The following is a 12,644-nucleotide window of genomic DNA, read 5'->3' as shown; positions in this document are numbered from 1 at the left end:
TATCAGTATATTTCACTGAGCGGGAGGGGAAGAGGTGGATCAGGGTTTCTTGGGGGTCTTGGGTTGTTTTGTGGTGGCCTCGGTTGAGCAGGAGGAGGAGGTGGTCTAGGTTGGTAATTTGTAGGTGGGGGATACTGTGGGCGCGGGTGTGGATAATTCAGGAAATGAGGCGGAATGTTTGCGATGGTTTGGCCATGAGGGGAAGGATATGGCCGGTAGTTATTTTGGGGAAGTGGGGAGTAATTATTCTGCCGGGTGATGGAATGCACATCACCCTCCTTTTTCTTGCCAAAATTGGCAGTCTTCTTTGCAGGGTTCTCAGCCAACTCCTGCAGTCGTCCCATTCTTAAGTTGGCCTCTATTCTTTCACCGGCCTGGATGATGTCAGAGAAGCTGTTGGAAGTGTTTCCAATCATCAAGTTGAAGTAAGGAGCCTTCAAAGTCTCGATGAATAGAGAACATAGCTCATTATCGGTCCAGGGGTGTATACACGCCTTTTCTCTCCATCTCTGGGCATACTCCTTGAAGCTTTCCTGTCTTTGCACTGAGTTCGGAGGTCCCTCCTTGTGGGGCCACATCGCAATTAAATTTGTCTTGTTTGAAAGCATCGCCAAATCTTTCGAGGCGCTTGATTTGCTCTTGTCCAGCCAATGCACCACCTCAGGGCTGCCCCGGAGAGGCTCTCATGAAAGAAGTGGACTAGCAGTCTGTCATCATCTATCAGAGCGGACATCTTGGCGATATAGGTGGCCAAGTGAATGCGAGTGCAATTCAGTGTACTTGTCGAAATCAGGGACCTTGAACTTGGGCGGCACCACCACATCAGGAACCAATCTAAGCGATGTCACATCGACTGAACCATACATATTCAGTCCTTCGATCACTCTTAATCTCTCTTCTAGAGCAAATAGTTTCTCATTTTCTCTCGTCTTATTTGCTCCTCCCACTGCATGAAATGCTCCCCCCAGTTGGGAGATGAGGAGTGGAGTGAACTGGAGGGATTAGAATTGAAGGGTATGGGTCGGTGTTTGAAACGGTTGGGTAATGAGAGTAAGGTAGGTCATTATTCATGGTAGCCGGATTGACAGTGATTGTCGGGTCCGGAATAGGTGACTGAAAGGTAAAAGAAGTTGAAGCTTGGTGAGGATCCATTGTTGTAGGAGGTGGTGGAGGAGGTAGTGGTAGGCTAGGCTCTGCTGTGGGTTTATTCTGGGATATTTCCCTCATTAGTCTCATAAGTTCTGAGACCTAATCCTTCAATTCGGAAACCTGCCCTTGTAGGTTCTGTACTTGTTCCTGATCTTCCATTATCTTCTTTGTTCGAGATCTTGTTAAGTACACTCGCTTGGGTTGAACCGTGTGCTTGGTCAGACTTACCTTGTTTGGAGCAATGTTGATTTTCTGTAAGGAGTAAAAAAAGATTTTTAATGAATTTCGAATTTTGTAAAAAACTAAAAGTCCTGGTCCTGACGAAGGATACAGTGGCATTTGGGAGCCAGAATGAAATCTGCGAAAGGATGATTGCATCCACTTTATCATGGCATCGTTCGATAGTCTGACTGTGAATGACTGGATTGAATGCACATTTATGATACCTGTCCATATAGCGCATTCAATTTTTCACATAACCCTAGCGAGGGAGTTCCTACGGGAGTCATATTATTCATTCACAAATTTACTAAACAATGGTCCAAAAATCATTTCATTAACTGAATAATTTGTACACCGTATTCTTTACATCGGCCTAGGCTCTGGGAGATTCTTTATAAGGAGATGACATTTTCTGATATACTCATATAACCTTTTGATATGGTGTTGTCCGCAAGTGCACGGGCCACAGTAGTTTAGTTTTAAAAAATGATATCGATCCCACAGGGAATTGTGTTTAAATTGGAAATAAAAGTATAAGCTAATTAGAGTGATAAAATTTAAAGATGTAAAATGAAACTTGGAATTAAAATTGGTATTTAAGGAATTAATGCTAAATCAAACAATTAATAATTAATTAAACTAGATTACCAAACTTTAAATTGAAATTGCTATTTATGAGATTTGGAGGATTTAAATCTAAATTCAATGAAAATTAAAGTGATTCTAGAGATTGGATTTTTCAATATTGTTTGCATGTGGTTTATCCCTAATTTAGCCAAACACATGAGAATTGCAATTTTGAGGGAAATCAATTCTTAAATTTTTTGAAACCTTTTTCAAGCATCTCAAAGTTGGTTTTCATTAAATCAAACAATGTTTTCACGGTATTTCAAACCTAACAAAAACCCATTTAAAGCTCTAATTGATTTTTGGAAAGTTCCCCTTAATCCTCTTAGCTTATCTCTAATACCAAGAAAATAAAGTTTATTGCAAGATTATCTATCCCTAATATTCACTTTTCAGTCCATCTATTAAGGATTAAAGCTTAACTTAATGAGGGCCCATTCATCAAGCAAGGCAACAAGCTCACAAGCAATAAATCAAAATGTAACAAATCCCATTTAAATGGCTAAATCAGTTCAAAACCACAATACAAATCAATATTTACAAACCCATCTCTAGAATCTCAATCAACTACTCACTATTCATAGTTTTAAGACAAACCCAAATGTATAAATGAAGAAATAATGGAAATGTAAGCTAAGGGGTAGAAAAACCCAGAAAAATGCAGAAGGATTTGCTGCAGAAAAGTGCAGAAACGTGATCCTTGCTGCTGCTGGAAAAATGCAGAACGTGCTCCCTCCTTCTCTCTTTCTAATCTTGCCAAAAATGCCTCCCTTGCTCTCTATGGAAAGAAAATGATAAAATGAGACTTTATATAGGTGAGGGGACTGCCCTAGAATGGGTAAAAGGGGGAAGGTTCCAGAGAAAGTGAGGTAAAAAAGCTGGAGTAACGGAAATGCCACGTCAACCATTTCCAGTAAAAATGACATAAGCCGAGTCAGTTGTGTCGTTGGTTGTGTCGCGGGTTGTGTAGCTCTCGGCGTGAATATCAAAACGATCGAGACAACTTGCGACATAAGCTAATTCGGTTGTGCTGCAGGTTGTGTCGCTCTCGGCCATTTTTTACTCAACTTCAAAATTTTTGCAATTCGACTTTAATATCCTCCAAATGGCTACTCTGATCAAAATACATCAAATTTCTTCAAATTTACCCTACAAAACAAATAAATTCCAAAAATTAAACTAAAAAAAGTGAAAATTGCAAAATTGACTAAATATATACTAATATCTATATAATAATGGCTATGAACAAGGGTAAATTATGTGCAAAAATTACACCTAAATGATGATCTAAAATGCATGCATCAAGTTCCCCCATACTCAAACTCTTGCTTGTCTTCAAGCAAAATTTCATTACAACTCATTTGGAAGGGAATAGAATCAGTCTTTGAAAACTCAAAAATCACTAATCCAAACCACCAACTTACCTCTAGCCACCAACATTCCAAATTCCCACCAGCAAAAGCACAAAGAATGAAGCAAGCACTCTCAACAATTACAGAATAGCTAAGAATTAACCAATCAACCCAAGCAACAAATACCAACCAGCTACAAGAGTCAATTGTGCAAACCTAAATGAAATAGATAGCCAATGTGTCTCAAATAGATGGTGAGTAATGTATGGAAGATTATATTGCCAAACTCATATGCAAGCATAAAAGATCTAACTCTACTAATATAACAAGCATTTTTCAAAGAATCATTAGGTCTTTTTAAGGGTTGTAATGGGGTCTAATAGGGTAAAATTGTGGTTAACAAAGAAAGGGAATAAGGTAAACAAAATATGAGAATAATATTAATCATGAAACTCAAAGTGCATCCATTTTTTTTTTATAAAGAGGAAAGAAATTCACAATGAATCTCAAGTGCTATCACAATAAAGGGACTACTTTTATAATATTTTTTTTATCAACTTTTCACAATTACTCTAGCACTATTCAAGATGTTTCAATCCTCCAAGTTTTTTTTTTATATAATTATTTATTTTATTTTTTTATGCACTTAATTGCTAAAATATTATTCTCATAATAGGTGGTAGTGTTTAGGTTTAATGGCTAGGTAAATGATTTGGGTTCCAAAGAAATTAGGGAATTAAGGTTCAAGGGGGGTTTGCAAGGGTTGAAATGAAATTAAGGGAGGTTAAGGCTAAATGTGAGGTTTAAAATATGAAGGAATGCCTAAATCATCTTCTTATCAAATGCAAGTTAAAAATTTCGCTTTGAAAGATCTAAGATGCTTGTTCTAGGAATGGTGAGACGACAAGGACCATTTTCTTCCTTAAAGGCTTATCCAGACACTCAAAACTCAAAATAACTAATCAGAATCTGCATACCTAGATGAATGTATTAATTTTCAGCTATTAAGTAAGAGAAAGAATAATGCTTAAGACTTTGTACACAGCTGGAACTTTCATTCCACTAACCATCTAAAGGCAAGTTGAATTGCTTGAATAAGTGGCTTATGGAATTCAAAGACTGGTTTAAAAATTCAAAAATTTTAAATGAATGAATAAAATGCATGAGTGTATAAATGTATAGTCAACCTATATGCAACTAAGTATGCATAACTAAGTATATGAAGCTATATGCAGTGTATATACGTGAATATGTACAAGTATGAAGTAATGAATGAGTATGTCACTATATGCAAATGAAAAAGGAAAAAAATAATTTTTGCAAAAAATTTACCCTCTCCCCCATACTCAGAATGAACATTGTCCTCAATGTTAAAAGAGTGCAAGGAATGGGATAATTTGGCTATATGTGCATAGAGAATTATTACCCTGTTGCATAAGCGATAGCACAACTTGTGTTGAAAGTGACACAAGCTGAGATAAGAAGTGTTACCTCATTGAAGTGCAGCCAATTTAATTAGATAAAATTTGGACAGCTGCTGCACTCATTGCAAAAGAAACAGTGCGATGGAATCCATTAAATCAATTAAACTCAAAAAGTTGAAATAGGAAGTTAAGCTCAAAAATGTAACCATCAAGTGTAAATCCGAAGTAGCACATAAAAGCAAGTGAGCAATGTACTAGAAACATAAAAGAAAATTGTATTTTATGAGGAACTAAAAAAAAAAAACAACACAAGCAAAATATTAACTAAACAAGTTCAAAATACTAATTAATTAAGCAACGAAATTAAAGACATGAAATGTAAATGGAGAATAAAAGCTGGTCAGTCAGGTATGAGAAGTCCTTTGCCCTTGCCATCTTGTGGAGGTGGTGGTGCTTGTGGTGGTTGCTGTGGAGAGATGATGCTCAAAACCAGTGCCTGGTTTGTTTCGATCTTCTCCAGCTTAGCTCGCATGACTTTCAACTCGTCTTGCATTTCAGCACTTCTATCCAAATATATGTTAGCTAAATCTCGTAGTGTTTGAAAAGAGACATTCGTCATTTGCCGAAAAGAATAGATTTCATCACTGAGATTCTCCATGAATGTCAAAAGAGTTGCTATGGATGGTCCAGAAGCTGTTGATGAAGCAGGTTGAGCAGCTGGTGGAGCTCGGCTTGCAGGTTGTGTAAAAGGCTGCTCAAATGGTCGCTCAGATGCTGAGGAGGAGCTAATTGCAGTGGGAGAACCAGGTGGTGGTTCTGTTAGTGCAGGAATCTCATACAGCTTGGTAGCCTCATTTTTGATACAAAATTTTTGGTTGGCCAAATGAGGTCCATCCAAAAATAACAAACCCGTTGGAAGAGCAGGACACTTGTGCATTTGAGGATTAAAGCCAAAATAATGGGCAATGGGTGTGACCAATCCTCCAAAGACAATGTTACCAGTACCCCTAGTGGTCTGGCGGATCACATGGCGGCAGAAATAATAACCAGGGGAAGCTTTTTTGCCAGTTTTTGCACACCACAAAAAGAATAGATCATACTGTGACATTGTGCCAACACTAGATCCTCTGCCTAAAATTGTATTTGCAATTAGTCGCTGAAGCAATCTCAAGGCATGATTCTCAATCTTGGAGGCCTTACTGTGTCCCGGTTTGAAGGTACCTGCTGAAGGTGCAATTCGCTCCCAAAATTCATACGCATTATAGTCCCATTGGCTAGTAGGTATTTTGAACAGACCATCAGATGGAAAGCCAAATATATGGTGAAAATTATCCATAGACAGCACCCTATCTTGACCAAGGCATCTAAATTTGATTGTCAAGTCATTATCCAATGCAATTTTATGCTCATTAGTGGACAGGGAGGCCATAAATTCCTGCACTAAAATGGGGTAAACCAGTTCCTGTTTATGTGCAAATCGCACCCAACCTAAAGCATCTAACAGAGTCTGCATTTCATCATATATCTTCAAGGATTTAAGTGTAGACACATCCAAATACCGAGTTTGAACCATTTGTCAGGCTACAACTCTTGCCTTATTTTTCTTCATGTCGGCAGTAAGTAATATCCAGTGTGTAGCAGTAGGCAAAGAGGAGGGGAATGCAAGGTTACCTTTAGATGTACCGGGGCGCTTAACCGCCGACTTCGGGATGCCTCGTCGGACAGCAGGTGCGGCAGGCATTGGAGGCGGGATTGGAGGTTGTTGTGTGGCCGGTTCGGGTCGCTTCCTCTTGACGCCGCCCATTGATTTGTGTCGTTTAATGCTTTTCACCTTTTTCTTCTTGAATGTGGCGATCGGAGCGTCACCAAAATGGGCCAGCGATGGGTCGGCGTGCATGGGCGGGGTGCCTTGGGGCTGCGGCGGCTGGGAGGAGTGGGGAGGTGAGTTTTCGAAGGATAATGGGGAGTCGGACATGGCGAAATGGAGGGTCTTGATCGGAGAAAGAGAAATATGGGAAGAATGATGGGTGGTGGAGGCGACGGTGAAGATGAAGGTTACGGCGGGAGGCGAGGGTTGTGTCGGGGGTGATGTCGAGAGGAAGAAGGATTTAGTGGGTTATCGGGTTAGGGGCTTTAGGTATGGGTTGTGGGTTTTGGGTTTTAGTTGGTTGGGTTTTAGGTTTAGTTTCGGGCTTGGGCTTATGGGGTACGGTTTTTAGGACTTTGGGTTCGCTGCTGGCCCATTCTGGTGAAGGAAGATTTTATCCTGCAAAACAAACAAACGACATAAGTTAGAACATAAGGATAGGGGGGTTGTGTCGCAGGTTGTGCAATAATCTGCCAAAAGGGTGCCCAGCGAATACAAGCGACGATACAAGCAAACCCGGTTATGTCGCAGGTTGTGCAACAATCTGCCCAAAAGTGTGTCCAGCGAACACAAGCGACGACACAAGCGAACCCGGTTATGTCGCAGGTTGTGCAATCTGCTGCCCAAATTTGACAGATTTAGAGAGTGCCTAAAAAAGTAAAACAAATTAGATTTCAAATGATTAAACCTTCATAACATGAATTCTAATTGTTCAACTTGTAATGTTCATCAAATACTCATACAAAATAATTTTTCAAAGCACAAATTCACACATCCACATTCAAATAATTTTCTTGTTAAACCAAGATGACAAGGTTTGGGAAAAATTTTCTCTTAAAGTTAACAAAAAGGGCAATGAATCCAGCAATATGCACCAGCAAATACGCAACACTAGAAAGATGAAAATGGTAAGTAAACAAATTTAAAACTAAAAATTTAAAGCTAAAAATTTAAAGCTAGACTAAAACAAGAAAATTTTTTTATGCTCATTTGCTTGCAATGCATTGTATCCCATCTGCACAAGAAAATTATAACAATGTTAAACTCTGAATAAGGAGTATAGAAAAACTTAAAAACAAATATATATATATGAAAGAAATAAAGAGTCAATGAAAAATTGGGAGTTATGCACAAAAATGCTAAGTTAAGGTCTTTAGCTTGACCATACCCACTCAAGAATTTATGGAGAATGAGAGAGATAGCAAGTTGCTATCTTCTCAATTGGTTCACCAACTGAATAGTGCCTCAATCTTTGTCCATTTACCTTGAAATTACCCGATTTTTCACCAAAAATTTCCACAGCACCATGAGGGAAAACTTTCACAATTTTAAATGGACCGGACCACCTTGATTTTAATTTTCCTAGAAAAAATTTCAACCTTGAATTGAATAAGAGAACCAAATCTCCTTCTTTAAAGTCCTTTTTCTTGATATGCTTATCATGCCATTTTTTAGTTCTTTCTTTATAGATCCTAGCATTTTCATAAGCATCAAGTCTCAATTCTTCTAATTCATCAAGTTGCAAAAGTCTTCTGTGTCCAGCAGCTTGTAAATCAAAATTGATTGCTCTAATGGCCCAATAAGCTTTGTGTTCTAACTCTACGGGCAAATGGCATGATTTCCTAAAAACTAACCTATAAGGTGTAGTTCCTATGGGGGTTTTAAATGCTGTTCTATATGCCCAAAGAGTGTCATCTAATTTAAGGGACCAATCTTTTCTGGACTTATTGACAGTTTTCTCCAAGATTTGCTTGATTTCTCTATTTGTGATTTCTACTTGGCCATTGGTTTGAGGGTGATATGGTGTGGCAATCCTATGCTTTACCCCATATTTTCTCATCAATTTTTCAAATTGGTGGTTGCAAAAATGGCTACCACCATCACTGATTATGGCACGTGGGGCACCAAACCTGGTCAAAACAAATTTTTTCAGAAATTTCACCACAACTTTTGCATCATTGGTAGGTGTAGCAATAGCTTCTACCCATTTAGATACATAGTGCACCCCTACCAAGATATATTTATTTCCATAAGAAGATGGAAATGGCCCCATGAAATCAATTCCCCACACATCAAATAATTCAACTTCTAATATGGACTGTTGGGGCATCTCATCTCTCTTGGAAATGTTGCCTACCCTTTGGCACCTATCACACTTGCTTACAAAATCTCTCACATGTTTAAACATTTTAGGCCAATAGAAACCTGATGTCAAGACCTTTTCAACAGTTTTTGAGACACTAAAATGACCACCATATTCAAAGGAATGACAATGGTAAATAACATCATGTATTTCTTCCTCTGGTATACATCTTCTAATTATTCCATCATTACATCTTCTAAACAAAAGAGGTTCTTCCCAAGAATAAAATTTAACATCATGCAAGAATCTTTTCTTTTGCTGCCAAGATAAATCAGGTGGCAAGACGCCACAAGACAAGAAATTCACAATATCAGCAAACCATGGAAGTGCAGAATTCAACACATACAACTGCTCATTCATGAAAAATTCATCAATTGGCACAATTTCATTATCTTTATTTTCAGTTTTTATCCTAGAAAGGTGATCAACCACCACATTTTCAACACCCTTTTTATCTCTTATTTCCAAATAAATTCTTGAAGTAATAAAATCCATCTAATCAACCTAGATTTAGCTTCTTTCTTGCTCATTAAATACCTTATTACTGCATGATCAGTGAAAACTATTACCTTTGAGTTGACCAAATAAGAACGAAACTTATTGAGTGCAAATACTACCGCAAGGAACTCCTTTTCAGTTGTGGCATAATTAACTTGAGCTTCATCAAGGGTTCGGCTTGCATAGTAAATGGCATAAGGTTTTCTATCTTTTATTTGGCCAGGGCGGCTCAACAGCAAACTCGCTTGCATCACACATAATTTCGAATGGCAAAGTCCAATCCGGGGGTTGCATGATAAGAGCTGTTGTTAATGCCGTCTTTAACCTGCAAAAAGCAACCATACAATCTTGATTAAAATCAAATTTAACATCATGATTCAAAAGATTTGTTAAGGGTTTAGCAAGTTTAGAAAAATCCTGAATAAATCGCCGGTAAAACCCGGCATGTCCAAGAAAACTCCGCACTCCTTTGACAGTAGTTGGAGGTGGCATTTTTTCAATAATTTCTATTTTAGCTCTATCCACTTCAATTCCCCTATTTGAGATTAAATGCCCTAAAACAATCCCCTCTTGGACCATAAAGTGGCATTTCTCCCAATTCAACACCAAATCATTATCAGCACACCTCTGCAAGATTTTAAACAAATTAGTCAAGCATGAATCAAAATTAGTGCCATATACTGAAAAGTCATCCATGAAGACCTCCATAATTTCTTCAATAAAATCAGAAAAAATGGCCATCATGCACCTTTGAAATGTGCCAGGCGCATTACACAATCCGAATGGCATCCTTCGATAGGCAAAGGTGCCATAGGGACAGGTAAAGGTAGTTTTTTCTTGATCATCAGGATGGATTGGAATTTGAAAGAAACCAGAATATCCATCTAAGTAACAAAAGAATGAATGCTTGGCTAATCTTTCTAACATTTGATCCATAAAAGGAAGGGGAAAATGGTCTTTTCTTGTAGCATTGTTCAACTTCCTATAGTCTATGCACATTCTCCAACATACTTGATTCTAGTGGGTATCAATTCATTATTCTCATTTTTAACAACTGTCACCCCACCTTTTTTTGGTACAACATGCACAGGACTAACCCACTCACTGTCAGAAATAGGGTAAATAATTCCAGCAGCTAGTAATTTTAGGATTTCCTTTTTCACAACATCCTTCATTGTAGGATTCAATCTTCTTTGGTGTTCAATGGAAGGTTTACTATTTGGCTCAAGGAAAATCCTATGCATACAAACTGTTGGACTAATTCCCTTTATATCATCAATTGCATAACCCAAAACTCTTCTATATTCTCTCAAAACTCTCAACAATTTTTCATTCTCAATATCAGTCAATGATGCATTAATTATAACGGGATATGTTTCATTCGGTCCAAGAAAAGCATACCTGAGGTTGGAAGGAAGAGGTTTAAGATCTACCTTTGGGGCATCCTCTACCTTTAATGATGGTGGTTTAATCTCCAAATTTTGCACTTCTTCAAGTTGAAAAATTGTGGCTTCAGGATGTGGTGGAGAACTCTCCAAGTGTTGTGCAAAAGCAGCTATGTGGTGATTATCATCATCAATGCTCCCACCATGGACTAAGCAATTTTCAAGAGGGTCTTGTGGATAGCTTTTTCTGAAATGCTCTTGAACAATCTCATCAATAATATCTACCCGCAAACAAGACTCAACTTCTTCATGTTTCCTTTTCATGGCAGGATTGATATTGAATATCATTTGATCATCTCCCACTCTAAGTGTCAATTTCTCACCCTTTACATCAATTAATGCACCAGCTGTTGCCAAAAAGGGTCTTCCCAATAAGATAGGAACTTTTGTGTTTTCTTCCATATCTAGAATGACAAAGTCCACCGGAATGTAGAATTTCTCAACCTTGATAGGCACATTTTGAAGAATGCCTTCTGGATACTTAATTGAACGGTCAGCCAATGAAAGATACATGTTTGTGGGCTTCAAATCTCCCATATTCAACTTCTCATATATTGAAAGAGGCATTAGGTTGACACTAGCTCCAAGGTCACATAAGGCATTTGCCACACAATTATCACCAATATGACAAGGAATGGAAAACACACCCGGATCTTTGAGTTTGGGAGGTAACTTACGAATTATAGCCCGCATTGCTCTCCCAAGTTGATGGTGTCATAATCTTCTAGTCTTCTCTTGTTGGAAAGAATCTCCTTCAAAAACTTGGCATAACTTGGCATTTGGGATAGTGCCTCAGTGAATGGCACATTGATATACAACTTCTTTAGCACTTCAAGGAATTTGCCAAATTGTTTGTCTAGTTTATGCTTGATGAATCTTTGAGGGTAGGGAAGGGTGGGCTTGTAAGGTTCAGGTGGGATGTATGGTTTCTCTCCTTCATCTTGCTCACTTTTGCTTTCTTTTTCTTTTTCATTTTTCTTGCTCTCAATTGAATTTTCTTCTTTTGTGCTCTCTTTTTCTTCTCTCTTGTTTTCACTCTCTTGACCAACTTTCTTACCACTTCTCAAGGTCACAACCTTACATTGTTCATGAGGGTTTTGTGGTTGGCTAGGTAGTTTCCCATAGGTTTTGCTTCCCGATGAGCTTGCTTGTTGAGCCAATTAAGTTTCCAACATGCGGTTGTGGACTTGTAATTGATCCATGGTTTGTCTCATGTGTTGCATTTCTTCCTCCAATTTGCTATTCATCTTACTTTGTTCAGCAAAAAATTTCTCCATCATGCTTTCCAAGGTTGGCTTCGGTTCATGAGGTGGAAGGGATTGTTGTGCTCTTGCTTGATATCCCGGTGGTGGCTGCCTTGTGGGCTGAAATTGAGGCTGAAATTGAGGCCTATTTTGCTGCATATACTGCTGGTTATGAGCATAATTTGAGCTTTGGCCTTGTTGAGCAAAAGTTGCTTGTGGTCTCCATGTTGAGTTGTTCACATTAGAGTAAGCATTTCCCATAGGTTTCTGTTGATAACCTCCTACATAAGCAGCTTGTTCTTGCAAATAATCATCACCATAAGAAGAGTAATCAACTCCACAACTTTGGGTTCCATCTGTGAAGGCAACTTGTTGCATAGTTGTAGGAGTTGAGTTTGTTGCCTTTGTGCAAAAATCACTAAGAAGTTGAGTCAACTGGTCAAATCTTGCATTCATGTAGCTAACTGAGTCAAGTTCATAAATCCCAGCCTTCTTTGGCTCAAGTGCTCTAGGATTTCCCCACAAATGGGTATTATGAGCAATCTTCTCTAATAGATCATAGCATTCTTCACTTGTCATTCTCATGAAGTCTCCTCCTTCTTGTGAATCAATTGTGTTTCTTATGGCTGGAGTAACTCTGGTGTAGAAATTCTGAACAATCATCCATTTCGGT

Source organism: Hevea brasiliensis, chromosome 5, assembly GCF_030052815.1.
Source record: "Hevea brasiliensis isolate MT/VB/25A 57/8 chromosome 5, ASM3005281v1, whole genome shotgun sequence".
Classification (NCBI taxonomy): domain Eukaryota; kingdom Viridiplantae; phylum Streptophyta; class Magnoliopsida; order Malpighiales; family Euphorbiaceae; genus Hevea; species Hevea brasiliensis.
This window is presented reverse-complemented; position numbering follows the sequence as displayed.